General features: G+C 38.5%; 1 pseudogene; it reads right to left on the reverse strand.

The window, feature by feature from the left end:
* Positions 1-18,022: 18,022 nt before the first annotated feature.
* On the reverse strand, positions 18,023-18,592 carry LOC122726794 (annotated as a pseudogene).
* Positions 18,593-18,841: the final 249 nt, after the last annotated feature.

Here is an 18,841-nt window from a genome sequence, read left to right on the forward strand (position 1 = left end):
TTTGCTGTTATCTTTTAGCAGAACTCTTATATGAAAAATACCTAGAAAATTTTTTTAAAAAGAATAATAGAAAACCCCTCAAAATATTAGTTTGGAAAGAAATTACTTATAAAATCCAATTCATTGATAATTTAGACATAGATATACAAGAAATGATCTCCAAACCAAAGAATGAACTCTATCAAATATCCTCTTCAACTAGTGAATACAGAAGGCGGACAAATAAAAAAAGGACAACTCATGCCATTATTATTCTTGGGCTGATTATAATTGCCAAGTGCCTTTTCCACTTTAATCTGTATTCATAAATGGGCTATGGCAGGGTAATATCAATCCGTAGTAAATCTCCTTCAACAAAATGAAACTCAACTTGACTCTTCAGCTGCTGCTTGATGCAAAGGAATGTGGGTAGTATAACTGGGTATATTTACAAGCCATCCAAGAGCAGAAGGGTTTGGAGGGGATAACTTGTGTCTTGGCCATTACCAGTTCCATTTCTCATTTGTTAAGCTTCTGCTGGATTCTATACTGTACATTGACTCCTTGGCCTATTTACTGGTCTACGTTTTCAGATAGTTCTACTACATTATTGCCAGTTTCTAGCCTCCTATATGATTAAAGAGCCTGGATTACATAGTTGAGGCTTCTATGTTTTGGAGCCCCTTCCTTTCTACTGAAATAATACTTCTAGATGATCCCAGTTGGCTTCTGTTGGAATTATCTCAGCCAGAGTCACAGTGAGTTTCTGGGAGGATCTATTTTGCTAAATTTATAGTGGCAAACTACATAGAACAGTATAAAAGTATGTCTTTTGGCTATTTAAATTCGTGATCTCCTTAGTCAGTTCACCTGTCTCTGTCTCTGTTTGCTCATGCAAAAATTGCCCTTAAAGTCCTGTCCAGCCCTAAATCTATAGTCCAATGCAATAGGAATCCAACCATATGGAAGAGATGTTGCTAATATGTAAAATAAGGTAATGCAAAAATGGACTGCTAATTGAACTTTTTATCTTGTGTAAAGAGCATCCCCTCCCCCCAAATAGGCAGTTGTGGTTAAGTTTTCCCTAGGCTTCTACCAATAAAAACTAACTTACCTGCTGGTGCTGCATCATAACTTACCTAAGGCTGACAGTCTGTATATTTGTATGTCAACATATGTAAATATATGCTAATTGAAATGGGATGTTTGGCAGGCTGGAGGAATCCCCATTTAGCAGTGGCTGGGCAAGTTTTCCCCAAAGAATACAAATTGGAATAAAATTGTACCAAAGCCTGATTAATTTTTTGTGGTCTGGATATGACTGTCTGCTCATCTATTAAACTACTTGCAGTGGAGCCCTTTCATTTCCCTCTCCTCATTTTCAGAAAGATCATATGTAAACTCCTTCCTGCTCATCCTTTTATTCTAACACTTGGCCATGTATGGTTGATATAGTTGTGTAGTCCCATGGACCTAGGGTAAATGTTAGAAATTCCTTTAAGCTGAAGTTTTTCATGTTTAGAGTTAAACTGAGGTCATACAATTTCTTTCTTTCTTTTTTTTTTAGTGAGGCAATTGGGGTTAAATGACTTGCCAAGGGTCACACGGCTAGTAAGTGTTAAGTGTCTGAGGCCGGATTTGAACTCAGGTACTCCTGACTCCAGAGCCGGTGCTTTATCCACTGCACCATCTAGCTGCCCAGTCATATAATTTCTAACTAGTTCTATTTCCTATGACCTAGAGCAGGCTTTGTAGAATGACTGTCCAGAATAACAAACTTAGAACACACTAGTATTTTTGCAAAGAAAGACTTGGGAACACCAGCACCAGTTCCATCAGGGATTTGCTGTCCAAGACTTCCACACCTGGGATCCTGGGCTCTAAATGAAGAACTTTGACCTTTTCTTATTCAGCCAGGGCCCATCACAGCCACTTGCCTGTTAATCTCCAAGACTCTCTGATGTGTGCATGCTTTATTCCTCCCTAACCCTTCCAACTCTTGCTCTCTGATAATATGTATTGTCTTCCTCTATTTGAATGTCAGCTTCTTTAGGACAAGAACAGTCTTTCTTGTTTGTATTTGTGTCCCCATTACTTAGTATAATGTCCAGTACATGGTAACCACTTAAGTGTGTTTTGATTTCATTACAAATATGACTATTTTATTTTCAATATAAATAATTTAGGATGTGGTTTTTCATTTTTGTTGCTCATTCATTTCAGTCATGTCTCATTCTTTCTTAATTCATTTGGAGTTTTCTTGGCAAAGACACTGGAGTGGTTTTCCATTTCCTTCCCAGCTCATTTTACAAATGAAGAAACTGAGGCAAACAGGGTTAAGTGACTTGCACAGGGTTACATAGCTGGCTGAAGCCAGGTTGGAATTCAGGTCTTCTTGACTCCAGGCCAGACATTCTAACCTCTGAGCCATCCAACTGCCCAGGCTTGTGATTATACGGATTCAAATGAACCCTTCCTCAAATAGAACCTGCCTTCAGAAAAAATGTCCAATTCAGACTTAGTTTTTAAATAGGACAGATTATTTGAGGTTCTCAGCATTCCAGACAATTGTCTAAGACTATCAATTTGTGTCAAGATCTACTTTGGTAGAGGGATTTTTATAATAGGAGTCCCTCCCATAAATGAAATCACAGATCCCGAAGAGAAAAAAGAGGGCATGGTTAGGAATTCTTTCTATACTTGCTGCAGAGGATTTCTATGAAGCTAAAATGAAATTATGTAGAAAAAACCCTAGCAACCCTAATAAATCTGCTCCAGTTATTTTATATGTTCTTTCTTAACCTAAATTACCTAGATAATTGTCACAGTTCTCTAAAATTTCATTATGAGTAGATACAGATATGAAGTCAAAAGTCCAGAAAGATCTCAGTCTATGTTCAAGCCATATTCCTTTTCTAGCTAATGTTCCATCATAGATTCTGTAGAGTTCATTTAAATATATACATGCACACACACACACACACATATATATATATATACATCTATATATGTAATTTATAGGTTGTCACACAGTTGTGAAAAATCCAAACTTTGATTTTTCAAGAGAAAGACTATTATTTCTAGTTATTTTAAATGTTTAACCTTGCCCAGCCTGGGATAAGGAAGATTAATCTTTGTGAGTTTATATCCAGACCCAGACACTTACTAGTTGTGTGACCCAGGGCAAGTCACTTAACCCTGTTTGTCTCAGTTTTTCATATGTAAAATGAGCTGGAGGAGGAAATGTCAAATCCCTCCAGTTTCTAAGAAAGTCCCAAATGTAGTTACAAAGAGTGAGATATGACAGAAAATGATTTAACAAAAACTTTTGCAATGGTACAGTTAAGCTTTACTCCTCTAAGACTCACAGTTTGTGCTAAGGAGTTGTTTAGTTTCTGTGTTCTGATGTCCCAGTTGAACTTGGAATATTATTATTCCATTTCTCTCTGAGGTATAACATGGTATAAAGAAAATTCCTTCCTTTATCAATATAATAGATGGAAATTTTCCCTGTTGCCATACATACAATTTCTTCTAAGCGAGTAGCAATGCCACTATTATGGTTGTCATGATATAAAGTGGCATTTCCCTTCAATCCATGGATGCTATTTTCCCCCATTTAGTGTTAGGTCCATGATTTATTGCTTTAGGGAGCCTGCAGTGAGCAAGGTCTCTCTCACAATGCAGGAGATCATGTATTTTGTAATTTTCAGTATCAGAGAGTTGTCTGGGGCATTGAGTGGTCCAAGGGTTTGTCCAGGGCTTTCTGCAAAGTCTATGACAAAGGTAAGACTTGAACTCCAGTGTTCCTGAATTTGTCACTGATGAGTGTGTTGAACTTAAGCACTAAAAGTCTAAAGGGATTCCAATGTGCTATCCATATAACCAACAGTGATAACCATTTTTATGAAGGGACTATATTATAGTCATAGGGCAGCTAGGAGGATAGAGCACTGAGCCTGGAATCTGGAAGACCTGAGTTCAAATCTGGCCTCAATCACTTACTAGATATGTAACCCTGGGCAAGTCACTTGAATCTGTTTGCTTCAGTTCCTCATCTGTAAAATGAGCTGGAGCAGAAAATGGCAAACCTCTGAAGTATCTTTTCAAAGCAAATCCCAAATGGGGTCATAAAGAATCAGACACAATTGAAATAATTGAATAGCTCATAGTATTTCTTTTTCTCAATCTGCCAATGGTTTTTGCTCATATGCATAGTTTACAGAGCTCCATGAAAATAAAGGGAAGAAAAGGGAAAAGTTAAATATTTCTTGAATGGAAATGACTTTGAATTAAATATATAGTAGGGCATTCAAAGGAGGACAACTCTCAGGGTGGAATAGAAGAAAATGGAGTAGAAAACCATTTATTAGATAACGAGGGAACTAGAAATCATGTTACTTGCAGATTTGGAAAGCTTTGGTTGGAAGAAGAGGAGATCTCTGCCATTGAGTAGTGAGACAGTGTTAAGTTGAGATGATGTGCTAGCAAATATTGTTTGGAAGAGAAAACCTTTTTGGTTTTTTGGTCAAGTACAAATGAAGTAGGAGGGGAGATGGGTATTTGTTTCAGAGGTAAATTTAGGCTCAATATTAGGAAAAAAATCGAAAAATGTGTACTCTTGGGAATACATTTATTATAGTCGGTCATCTTTCAGAACTCTAGAAATCAGGCATTTTGGTCAGGAATTTGGGTTTGACAAAGGGGAAAATTGCAGTTATGCCTCGATTAAGCATTCCAAGTTCCAGGATAACTGTAGCATTCTATTTATACTTTCATTTAGTGAGAGCAAAGGAAAAACATCATCATCAAAAACAACAAAGGACAGCAGATGAAGAAGCCAACCAAAGCATTCCTTTGGGCAACCTTCTCTTCTGCCCAAGTGTAATCTGAAGCTGCTTAGCCTTCTGGGACCTCATCATTTCTGAGTATATCTCCTCTGTCTCTCTTTTGAGTTTGCCTTTTTCCTGATGCAAGGACCAGAGATAATGAGCCATTTGGCAGGATTTACAGGAGCAAAATGAAAGCAGTGACTTCTCCTTCAAGAGGCAACTGAAATGTCACCTGTGGTGGTCATATATTTAGAGACAAAGAAGTCATGTACTTGGGCATGTGAATGGTGTGATTGAAATAAAAAAGAATTTACTTTTATTGAGATGTATCCTGCCTGGGGGATATCACAGCCAGAGCCAAAGGAGGCACTTTTCAGAGGCTGTTGAATCAGATTCAACTGGAATGTATCAATATGTGGAGCATTGTTTCAAGTTGATGTTTTCTTATGTTTAAACAGCCCATGATTTTTCTCTGTTCAGCATGTTTCCCAGAGTTTCCCCCCCCCCTTTTTGGTAGAGTGGAATGACAACAAACAAATAAAAGTCAATAATCAAGAGCTTATTAGATTAAAAAACATCACCTCTTTCTGCCTCTGCTATTACAGGATCTGGGTCAATTAGTGATTGCATTGATAGCTATCAATATCAATATCAATGTCTTCTCCTCATAATCTATTAACTCCAGATAGTAGGCAACCACAACTCCTGCATCTAGTCCCATCTGTCTATTTTCTTTACTACTTTCCCTATATAGTCTTTCAATACTACCCACCTGGATGATTATAATATTTTCCTACCAGATCTTCCCAACTGCTTTCTCTTTGATCTCTACACTGTCTCTCTTACTACTACAAGACAATGTACTAATTTTCTGATCATGCTATTTCCTTGCTCAGTTAGTCAGTCAACAATAATTTATTACGAGTTTACTATTTAGCAGACAGTATACTAAGTTCTGAGATTACAAAGAAAGGTATAAATACAGTCTCTGACTTAAAAGAGCTCCCATTAGGGAGGATACAACATGCAAGTAGGTTTGTATACATAAATATATACACAGTGAATGGTTATTGTTGTTGTTCAGCCTTCATTTGTGAAGAGAATCAATGACATCATGAGGGTTTTGTCTTGACTTGCTCATAAATTGGATTTAAGACTTCAGCAAAGCCATCAGCCTCACTCTCTCCTTCCATCATTATTAAAGCCTAGTGGCCAGACAAAAGTCAAGATGACTGGTGATGACCCAGGATGCAGTGGGTGACCTTGCCCTTTCTGAATTAAGGTCTTTCCCACATCTCAGTTTGTCTGTGGCAGTGGTGTTTGGTTATCCCTGATTCTAACTGCTTTATTTTTTGACCAAGATAAAATTGTATATAACATCAGATGGAAGGCAGTAGCAGTGGGGCTATGAGCAAGGGGAACACTAAAGAGGGACTGGTATAAAAGGTGGGATTTGAATTGTCTTAAAAGGAGTCAAGGAGGTAAGGAGGCAAAGAAGAGGAAAGAGAAACATTATGGAAACTGGGAAAGTTGGTGACAAGGCATGGTTCAGACACATAAAGTGAACACAGAGGAACAGCAAAAAAAAAAAAAAGCCAATAGTGCTAAATTGTAGAGTACTTGGATTAAAGTATAAGATAACTGGAGACTTTGGAAGGAGCCAGGTTAAGAAGGGGTTTAAATGCCAAACAGAACATTATATATTTGGTCCTGGAGGTAACCTCTATTGCCAATGTAAGTTTCAACACTTAAATATTTGTTAGGTAAGGAGACTTTTTGATTGAATCAGTCAATCAGAATCAAGTATGAATAGCTCCTGTATACATCCTTGAGTCAAAGTAATTGTTTGGGAGACTTGGTCATTCCATTAGGGGTTTCTTTCAGAACCACTTAGAAATTAATCATTTCCTCCTGGATACTTTCTCCATTCCAGGACTGTGTGCCATGGATCTCCCTTGGCTCTTCTAATCTTTTTGACCACTGTTTCTCATTCTCCTGATTTGTCATTCATACCATTCCTGTTAAATGTGGTTCTCCTCCAAGGCTCTTCCCTGAGTTTCTTATCTTTATGCTTATATTATCTTATTGGTCTTATAAGCTCCAAGTTTTTTGATGACCACTGTAAAAATTTTTTTTAAACTATAACAAATCTGAAAAATTTTGTAACTGTGCTTATATAAAAATTATAGTTATTTGAAAAATTATAACTTTAGAAAATTATAATTGGGCCATAAGTCCCATCTGGGTCATAATTTAAATGTAAAAACATTTTTGCTAACTAGCTTGGGCCCTAATATAACAGGGGGAAATAATCTGGGGACTTTTGACTGCCTGGCTATCTGACTGCTATTAATTTAGGATGGGCCGTTTAGTATGGGTATGCTCCAGCTTTTTCCAACTTTCACTCTTTTTCTCCTTCACTCTAGCTCCCCTTTCACTGCTCAGCTAGTTTCTTCTAACTCCAAGCCACTTTCACTTTGTTGACCTGCTGCGTCTTCCAGCATCCTCCCCAAAGTGTCTCTAGTGTCCCTTTCTCACAGACCTCCTTGGGTTCTCTTAGTCCTCCAGACTCCAGGCTCCTTGCTCTTAGCTTTTTCTCCATCTCCCCCCTTCTTACCTAGCCTCACTCCCCTTAGCATCCTTGTAGCAGCCTCCCTCCTGTCTGTCTTCTCCAACCTCTCTTTCTCCAACTTCGCTTGCCCCAACCTCCCTGTGCTGACCACCCCCCCACTGTATATATCTTCCTTCTCTCCCCTCAAACCTCGGGCTCCCTGCCCCACCCCCCCATGGCTACACCCTGGCCTACAAGAGCTTGGGATATCTGGGGCAGCTCCCTTCAGAGTGTAGGGAGCTGGGGCTTTTTCCCACAGCCGTCTGACCTGGCATCCTGTAAAGACCATGGGCTTTTTGGCTCAGCTGAAGCAGAGGGGGAGGGGCACCAGCCCCTCTTACAAAGAAAAAAACCCTGAGGGCCTAAGGCTTTTTAATCTCAGCCCAAAAGCAGGGTCCCCAAATCAAAATAAATTCCCACACCACCTATCTCTACAGGACTTCCAGATCTATAATTCAACCTTAATCTCTTTTCTAAGCTACAGTCATGGGCCACCAACTAACCTTTGAATGTCTCAAACTGTATGTTCCATAGGCATTTAAATGAAACACATTCAACAGAGAGCTCATTATCTTGTCCCCAAAGCCTCCTTCTTTACCAGTCTTTCATTATTACTGTGTAGGATACCACCATCTCTCACAATCATCAGGGTTCTCAGCTTTACTCCTCACATATACTCACTTTATCTCTCCAATCCATTGCCAAAATGTGTCATTTATACCTTTACATTTCTCAAGTGTTGTTCCATCTCCTCCCTAGTTTACCACCCTGGGTTGTCTCTCTTCACCTTTGTCTGGACCATTACAATGGCCTTCTGGCCATTTTCTCTGTCTTACATACTTCCCCAACATGATCCATCCTCTACACAGTTTCCAGGGTGGCTTTTTATTTTAAGTGAGGCAATTGGGGTTAAGTGACTTGCCCAGGGTCACACAGCTAGTAAGTGTTAAGTGTCTGAGGCTGGATTTGTACAACTTGGCTTCTTGCTAACTATCCAGTCTTCTTACACATTACTTTCCTCTAGATACTCTACAATCTAGAAAACCAGACCACTTGGAGTTTGTTGAATGTGATACTATGTTTCTAGTCTCCATATCTTTGCACTGACTTTCCCTTAGTCCTAGCATGCTCTGGAACATCACCTCCATGTCTTAGTTTCTTTGCCTTATTTCAAGACTCAGCTCAAGTCTCACCTTATGCAAGGGTCCTCTACAGGTTCCTTCAGTTGCTAGTACCTTCCCATCTCATTTTACCATCTTTGAATTCCTTCTATATTTTGTATGTGTCTAGATATTTGCCTATAAAATCTAAGCTCTTTAAAGACAGAGAACATTTTTCCTTTTATTTTTTTTAATATAACTATCACTAGCAAAGTGCTTGATACATAGTAGGCACTTAACAAAGCATTGTGTATTGATTGTCTGTCCTAAGGCATTAGTCAACAAATCATCAGGAAACAACTCCAGCAAATGGGAAGAACTCACTACGTCTTCCCAGGAAAGTTCATTTACTTCAGAAAGGTACCAAATACAGATATTCAATTTTGTGGGAGGTGTTCCCGTATAATAAAGGACTATACCTTGCAATATTTTTCATGTACATGAAGAAATTACATAAAATTAATCAGTTTCCCCTTATCTACCTTTCTATATAGGCAAGATGAACTTTTTATCCTAATGCATATTTCATCTTACAGGTATTACTGAAATGTAATAGAATAAACCCATAATTGAAATACAGTCATAAAATCTTATTATTTATTCAAGAGAAACAGGGTAGTTAAAGGTATTATTATGTGTATAAGCATGATGTAGAAAAAAATCAAGTTAGGGAGTGATGCAATTAGAGAATCTATATTGGAAGACTAGCCTTAAATTCCTGTATAAACTTAGGCTAGTCCTTTTCCTGCTATGGATCTCAGTACTCCCTTCTGCAAAGAGAGTTGGACCAGATGATTTCCAAGGTCAATATATGTCCTCAGGCAACTCAATTTCCTTAACTGGACCTCAGATTCCTAAGAGGAGAGGAAATATAAAATGAGGAGGGTGGATCAGAAGAACACTGTCCCCTGTGTTACCTAGGGTAATTTTTTTCCCTGTCTGGGCCTCAGTATCTTTTCCTATAAAATGTGGAGATTGGACTGATTGTGTGTGTGTGTGTGTGTGTGTGTGTGTGTGTGTGTGTGTGAACTTAAAAGAAAATTAGAGCTATCAAGGGAAAGTTTCATGCAAAAATGGACATGATAAAAGACAAAAGTAGTAAGGATTTAACCCAAGCAGAAGAGATTAAGAATAAGTGGCAAGAATACACAAAAGAATCGTACAAGGCAGATTTTTTTATTTGTTCGTTTATTTATTTATTTATCTATTTATTTATTGTGGGGCAATGAGGGTTAAGTGATTTGCCCAGAGTCACACAGTTAGCAAGTATCAAGTGTCTGAGACCGGATTGGAACTCAGGTGCTCCTGAATCCAGGGATAGTGCTTTATTCACTGCCCCACTTAGCTGCCCTAAGGCAGATATTAACATCACCAATAACCACTTACTGATCTAGTCAGACATCCTGGAGAATGAAGTCAAGTAGGCAGTAGGAAATATTGCTAACAATAATGCTGGAATTCCAGTTAAGCTATTTAAAGCGTAAAAAGATGATGCTGTTAAAGTGTTACACTCAATATGCCAGGAAATTTGGAAAATACAACAGTGGTCACTGATTGGAAAAGATCATTTTATGTTCCAATCCTAAAGAAGGAAAATGCCAAGGACATTTCAAATTACCAATTGTGCTCATTGCATGCATCAGCAAGGTTATGCTTAAGAATCAACAAGCTCAGCTCCAGCAATATATGAACCAAGAATTCCCAGAAGACCTGACTGCTTTTGAAAAAGTCAGAGGAATGAGAGACCAAATTGCTAGCATTCACTGGATTATGGAGAAAGCAAGGAAGTTTCAGAAAAATCTATTTTTGCTTCACTGACTACACTGAAGGCTTTGACTGTGTAGATCACAAACAAAATGTGGCAAGTCCTCAAAGATATGGGAGTATCAAATCATCTTACTTGTCTCTTGTGGAACTGGTATGTGGGCCAAGAAGCAACAGTTAGAAATGAACATGAAACAATTAATTGGTTGAAGATCAGGAAAGGAGTACAATAAGGCTGTATATTGTTACCTTTTTATTTAATTTATATGCAGAGGATATCATGAAAAATGCCAAACTAAATGAATCAAAAGCCAAAATTATAGTTGCTGGGAGAAATATCAACAATCTCAGATATGCAGACCACATCCCTCTGAAAGTGAAGTAGACATTAAGAAGCATCTTGAAGAGGATGAAGGAAGAAAGTGTAAAAACTGCCTTAACACAACAACAACAACAACAAAAAACCAACAAAAACTAGGAACTTGCAACTGTTCCCATAACTTGCTGGAAAATAGGGGGAGAAATGGAAGCAGTGTCAGATTTTTTATCCCAACACCTTGATGCCAGGAAAGACTGATGGTTTAAAAAGAGAAGGGGGTAACAGAAGATGAGATGGATAGATAGTATCATGAAAACAAGCATGAACTTAGACTTTGAGAGAGAGTGTAAGATAGAAGGGCCTGGTATGTTGTGGGCCATGAAGTCATGAAGAGTCAGACACAACTGAGCAACTCAACAACAATAACAACAATAATAACAATGTGAACTTGCATGAATCATAGTTGCCTATGGGCCTCAGTTTCCTCATCTGTAAATAAGAGAGTTGGACACTATGTACTCTGAGGCTTCTTCTGACTCTAAATTTATGATACTATAGCTAGAAAATCATTAAGAGTTAGAAAGGATCTAACTCAAGAAATTGCTATGGGGCCCCTCTTGCCAACCCTGAGGTATGTCATTGGAATGTCCTGAGGCTCTTAACATTTCTTTTTATACACTGAACCACTATATTATTTGGGGCTTAGCTCAGTTGTCTCTATGGTAATGACAGTATTCAGTGGCTATCCTCTGACATTAAAGTTCTCTGCCCTGGAACAAAACTCCAATGGCAATGGTTTAGTTATAGCTCCAGCAAAGGCTAAATGGAGTTGGAAGTAGTTAGCAATGGCACATCATTTAAGGAATTTAAGGGAATTGAAAGTAACAGTGGAGCTAGGAGATCATCCATCAACCCATCTATAGTGATGCACAGAGATTGGGGAAAATATATGCAGAGAATCTGGCTGAGACTAGGGAAAAGGACTACAGTGTCAGGGCCCTTAGTGTATGCACAGGGCTCTTCTTTTTTTCTTTTCTCTTTCATTACTGGGAATGAGAGGTTAAAAGAAGAAAAAGAAAGGTCACCTTCTAGAATCTGGCTTCGATTATTCCTCTAGTTGAGTCTGTGAAATACAATTGGTGCTGGTTCCAGGCAGCGTTACACATGCACAAAATCTAAATTTTGCATAACTGTGAAAATAAATTAGGGCCTTCTCACGGTGATGTTCTCTGAACTATAAATCTCCTAAGCAGTTACAAGTTCCATCTAAACAACTCGGCATTAAAATTTGTTCAAGAAGATGAGCTGCACTACAGCAGGTGTAAGCAATGATCACAGTTAATATAAATGAGAAAGACAGAGCTGGAAAGATACAGAGAAGACAGAGATGTAGAGAGACAAAGAGAGAGACAATAACAGCAAGAGACAGAGACATGGCGACACAGACAGTCAGAGACACAGAGTTAGAGAGAGGCAAAAAGGGAGAGAAATAGAGAGAAACTAGATGAAGATGAGAGATGTTAGAGAAAAAAAATATCAATTAGAATTGGTAAATGATTGGATTTGTGGGGGAAGGGAGAGTGAAGAGTTGAATGAATGCATGAACAGAAACACATAATAAGTACTTCCTACATGCCAAGCACTGTTCTAAGTCCTGGGAATACAAAACCAACAGAGCAATGCTGCCCTGATAGAGCTATTGCATTTTAATAGCAAGGTACAATTCAGACAGAAGGGTGGTAGCCAAGTAAGAAGGATGAAATCCCCAAAATGATGATTGGAATTGTAGGACAGTTGACTAAAGTGCCCTTTCCAGAAGCAATAATAGTGACGATTTAATTACTGTTTTCAGAGCAAGAGCTGGAAAATGAGTGGCATTGTAAGCGTACACATGCCCTTTCCTGGAAAGAAGATGGCATGTTGGTTGGCTATGTAGAGTGAAATCTCACCAATCATCTTGATCATAGGGCAAGACATGGAGTTCTAGCTGGGAAGTTTTAGAAGTAGGAGTGGAAGCCTTGGGAGGCATGGAAAGAAGATGGGGTGGTCAGGTGTCTGGTTTGACTAGATATAGTATAGATGCTATACTACAGGTGTCTATGTACAACTCACCTATGTGGTAAGATATGAATGGAATCATACTATATTCTTTTGCACAACATGGACCTGCACATGGCCTATACAGTTAGGCTACTTGGAATGTAATCATCATATGTCTAATTTGAAAGAATGTTGTATGGACTATATAAATGCATGTATATGAACATATGTATGAATATACGTGGTATAATTTGAAGATGCTACAAATTCATAACTGGGAAGAGAGCCTTCTCATAAAAAGAATCTGCACAGTGATGAAGGAAATGCAGGATATACAGGCTATCATCCTGAGGGCAAATGCATAAAGGATGTTTGGAAAAAGAAGCCATGAAGTCTCTTGGGAGAAAAATCTACATTATGATAATGAGAAAGATGTAGCTTCAGCAGGGGCAGCAGCAAAAGCAGAAGCTGGTGGGCAGTTGCTTAGGGTTCCTGAGCCAAACTGGGTTCTCTCGAAGTTGGAACACTATCACAGTGATGTATTTGATGTGGAACTAGAGAGTCAGGAACTAAAAGACACAATTCAGAATGGGCATGCTTGTGAATAACTGCTCTGGAAAAAGCAAGAGAAAAGCAACTTGAGCATTGCCTCTGTTAGAGTCTTCAACCTCACCTATATTACTGGAATTGCCCCTCCTATTGGGAATTTTTTATTTGTAGATAGGAACCGATTCTATGTTGAAATGAGAAGGGAAATGACATTGTTCTCTTGCTAACACGGCTATGATGTGAATCCTTTTTTTGTTCTTCACATATTTTGTAATTGTTCTGTTCTTTGTTCAGATATTTATTGGAATCTTGCTACTAGAACAGGGTATGGGCAGACTATCTCTAGAAAAAAAGCTAAAAACCAGAAGCCAAGTTTAGATATTTTTTTAGACTTCCTTTGAGGAAAGTCGTGAGACAAAGTACATTAGAGGGAAATTTTCAAATTAAACTAATTTATCTATAAGTTAAGAGGTGTCTGGCACCTTCAACTGACATATTGGTTATGGATGCTATCTTAAGACAGCTCCTTCCCTCTGCCTGAAATTTTAGAAGATAAAATTAGGCTATGTTACATAATAAGTAGAAACAGCATTATGAAGTCATTTGAACAGGATAGTAGGCTCTTTGTTTTGGAAGATGTTTCATACTGCATCCTTTGGGTAACCATCAGTTCTTGGGATATTTTAAGTTGCTTTGCTTAAACATATTCCTTAAATTCATGTACTGTGACTAATCCAAACACAGCACCTATCAAATCCTTTTCATTAAGAAAAGATTAGGTGGAGAATCACAAGTTTTCCCCTGACACTTTGATGCACAATTTATGCCTTAATTAAAAGTAAACACTCTTGCTTTGGGGGAGCATGTTAACTGGCTGAGAAGGGAGGGAGCATATGTAAAGTCGGTATAAGTAAAAAGTAAAGAACCTAACTTTAAGGAACCCAACTTTTAGATAGCATGATGTGAGGCTAAGAAACAACAGAATCCCTGGACTTACCTTGAATCCAATTTTCTTGAATTCACACATCACATGAGGTCCAGAACAGACAAATGAAAAATTCAGACATGTACATCTATGAAATATAAATTTCATCTCTGAGAGATGAATGATGTTCTAGAGGCTAAGTAGGTAATTGTGGCTAAGCTTTGAGAACTTGAATTTTTTCTTTTTCGCTATCACATTCTATCACCATAGGCAAATGAATTAATCTCTCTGTGAATACATTTATACGTACGTCACATAGATATAATAATACCTACTTCATAAGAGTGATCAAAAGCTTAATTAAATTAAAGCTTTGAACTTCTCAGATGAAAGTTGTTATAGAAATGCAAAATACTGATTGCAGTAATTTTCCTCTTCCCAGTATGACATAATGATTGACTTTCACTTTTATTTTAATTGGAAAAGTGACTAATTGTCTAATGAGTGCTCTATTCCTGGTATTTGAAACACGGACCAATTGTTCAAAGTCTATTGCAGTGAATATAACGCAAGCATACATTTCTAACTATTCAATTTGACAAACATTTATTAAGTTCCTACTATTTACCAGTCACTACTTGCAATTGGGGATATAATGTCAACACCAAAATAGCTCCTATGTTTAAAGAGGAAATAAATGGCTTTGCTGAATCAGAAAACTTCAGGGTTGGAAGTGATCTAATCTTAGTGGTCATCTAGTTCAATGTTAAACTGAACAGGAAATGATCTTCCAATCTTTGCTGTGAGATCTCACATTATATAGAAATCATTACCTCTCGAAGTAGCCAGAGGCTGAGTCAGGATATACTTCATTCAGACATGGTGACTTAAAGTCATCCAAAGCAGATAAGGGCAAACTCTGTGTCTCCCTCTGTCCATCTCTCTCTGTCTCCATGTCTATCTATCTATTTATCTCTGTCTCTCTCATATTTTGTTGTGTTCTTTCCTAGCCAAAGACCATTGCACTTAGGTTATAAAACAGAAGGAAATAAAAGGAAGACCGCTTGGACTTCTGTCCTTCACTATTATTCTTCTCTCATCCACTGTGAGCATCAGTTTTATTCTTTCTTTGTTTCTCCTTTTTTCCCTAACGTAGTGATACAAATAGACTGTTTATTTGTCCTTAGGTTTCTTTGCCAGACTTGAATCCTTGTGAATTTTACATTCTTGATGCTATTGTTATAAGACAATTTAGCCATTTTATCTTCTTCTCAGACTTCCCTTTCACCTTCTCTATACATCCTAAAATATAGAAACAAACAATAATGATGTTTGATGAGTTCACATGAATTCACATTGGTCTTATTTAACCCAATATTAGCAAGATATTAGGTATCCTCATAATTTCAGATCATAAGGCCTAGATGAACTATATCTTAGGGTATTGAAAGGATTTATGGGTATTATTGTTGAGCTGTTACTGGTGAATTTTACAAAAAAGTGGAAAACAGTATCAGCAAATGTTCTACAAAATCGAAAGAAAATTCCTCAAAAAAATAGACTAATGACATTGGCCTTACTCCCTGCCCCCCCAAATAAAAAAATCATTATTGCGGGACTTTACAAAAAGAAAGGGTTGTTTGCCCTTTTTGGGGGGGGGCGCCCCCAGCGAGGGGAGAAAGGGTTACTGAATATCCCTCATTTGCCCAGGCTGGAAGTGCAGTGACCCTTGATCCTACTGCAATATGGGGGCTTTGACCTGATCTATTTCCAATCTGGACCTGTTCACTCACTGTTCCTTAGGCAGTTTAATCCCCATCCTCCTCTTTGTGCTCAAGGGGCTCACCATATTGGTGGCAGACTCCAGCCTCCCCAGTAGCCTAGATTATAGGTGTATGCCATGTCTCATAGCTCAAAAATGATGATTGCTGAAAGTCTCTATGGATTAATCAAGAACAGATCATGCTATACTTGATTATCTTTTAAAAAATGTTTTAAAATATCATGATTGGGGCAGCTAGGTGGTGCAGTGGATAGGGCACTGGCTCTGGATTCAGGAGGACCTGAGTTCAAATCCAGCCTCAGACACTTGACACTTACTAGCTGTGTGACCCTGGACAAGTCGCTTGACCCCAATTGTCTCACCAAAAAAAAAAATCATAACATTACATCACATATGATTTACATGTAAGAAGTAATGAAAAAGAATGATCTAAAGAAAGATATAATTGGAAAAGGAAGTAGGTAAGTAAAGTAGCAAAAATAAAGGGGAAAAGATGGAAAAACTGCAGGTTGACCTGGCACAATTAACATAGAAAAAGTATAAGAGGAAGGTCTCAAACATTTTGGAAGGACCTGCTATGAATGACTTATGGGAAAACATGGAGAAAGCCGATAAACAATTTAGAGACTGTGGGAATAGTTCCCTTCATTGGTAAGATCAGTGCTCCAACTATTTGGCACTGTGGATGGAGTACTGTATCTGTGGTCAGAAAACCTGAAGTCAAATCTCTCATCTTACGTACTTAATAGCTGTGTGATCTTGGGTAAGTCACTTGCCTTCTCTCTGCCTCAGTTCCTTCATCTGCAAAATAGAGATAATAATCTACTTGCTAGGGTTGCTGCAAGGATAAAATGTGATAATATTTGTAAAGTGTTATGCAAATCTTAAAATCTCATCATCATCACTATCATTAGATCATAGTTTAAGAACTAGAAGGGAACTTACAAACATATTCTTCAACATCCTTATGGATAAGGAAAACAAGTGGTTGCATTGAAGTATCAAAGGAATATCCTGGTGGTTAGATTTCACAGTAAAACTATCTCAGAATATCAATTGGACATTTTGCAAGTTCTAGTATGGTTTTGTCATTGACAGGCTGAAAAACTGGAAGCCATAAATAGTTTTATTGATCAAAAACTGGTTCAGGGTGGGGCAACTAGATGGCGCAGTAGATAGAGCACTGGCCCTGGAGTCAGGAGGACCTGAGTTCAAATCCAGCCTCAGACACTTGACACTTAATAGCTGTGTGACCCTGGGCAAGTCACTTAACCCTCATTGCCCCACAAAAACAACAACAATAACAACAAAATTCCACCAAAAACCAACCAAACAACCAACCAACCAAACAAACAAAAACTGATTTATAGGATTATAGATTTACAAAGGGATTTTAGAGGTTATGTAATCTAACCCTTTCATTTTGTAGGTGACAAAAATGAGAGCCAGAGAGGCAAAGTGATCCGCCATTTATTGATTAATATTGCTCTTTTTTGTCCTTCATTTTCTTTTTGCACAGAGCAATGAGGGTTAAGTGACTTGCCCAAGGTCACACAGCTAGTAAGTGTCAAGTGTCAAGTGTCTGAGGTCACATTTGAACTCAGAACCTCCTGAATTCAGGGCCAGTGCTTTATCCACTGCACCACCTAGGTGCCCCCATTTGTCATTTCTTTTCTCTTTCTTTCTTTCTTTTTGTGGGGGCAATGAGGGTTAATGAGGGTTAATTGACTTGCCCAGGCTCACACAGCTAGTAAATGTCAAGTGTCTGAGGCTGGTGCTTTATCCACTGTGCCACCTAACTGCCCCTTGTCCTTTATTTTCTTCTTTTTTTTAATCACAAGAATGCTATTTATTTTAGTTGTACAGTGTCCCACCCAGAGAAAGGAAATCTTAAACCAAAACCCAAACCCCACAGGCCTGGAAGAATACAATATTATATTAACTTGGCAGAAAGTTATACTGTGTATCTGCATTCCCCTTTCAGAGTTTTAATCTCCAGTAGAAATTCTGACCATTAAGCTACTTAAAAAAATTTCCTGGAAGCCCAGTGAGTCAGTGACTCACTTTTTTACCAGCTAGACCCCATTACATCTTCCATAAGGTTTCATGGGAGGATCATATCCAGTACAGAAGTAAAAATCAGTATGGTAGTTTGCTGTTCCTTCCAGGGCTGAGCACAGCTGGGCTGCTTTAGACACATAATCAGCTTTCTTAGCATAACTACCAAACTGCATGGAATAGACAATGATGCTTTCCCTTTCTTCCAACTCAATGCTTTTATCACTGGGAATTGGAGTATCAGCTTGAAACTGGTTTGGAACCCGAAACTAAACCTTCACTTTCTTCTGTAGAGAGCCATCCTCATGGCGGAATATAGCAAAGGATACTGGAATAGTCATTCCCATCCCAACTCCTTTGTCATTAGAGCCTCCAATATACTTTAAAACTTTTGGCATTGCTTCCTTTAAGGCTTCATCAAAGGGCTTATCTGTCACTTCCACAGTAGCAAACTTGTCACCTTCACTGTCCCTTTCTTCATAGGTCAGCTCTTCCTTCCCCGCCTTGCTCAGGGCCTCCCAGGGCCAGGTCTCCACGCTCCCAAACAAGGAGTTCTTTATCATGCCCAACATGATGCCATTGCATTCTCTCTGCCACTGCCTGAGCTGCCACACTGAAGATGCTGGCAAAGAGTCGCCTGGTTTCACACTCCGATCCTGTTCTCTTCTGTTCCCTCCTTGTCCTTTATTTTCAAAGAAGACTAATGACATCCTGAGGCTGATGTCCTGACTTTTGCACGAATTGGGTTTCAGTTAGGCAGAGTTGACAAAGCTGTCAGTTTCACTGTTTCCTTCAGAGTCATTGAAGTCCAGTAGCAAGAC

Source organism: Dromiciops gliroides, chromosome 4 (assembly GCF_019393635.1).
Source record: "Dromiciops gliroides isolate mDroGli1 chromosome 4, mDroGli1.pri, whole genome shotgun sequence".
Lineage (NCBI taxonomy): Eukaryota > Metazoa > Chordata > Mammalia > Microbiotheria > Microbiotheriidae > Dromiciops > Dromiciops gliroides.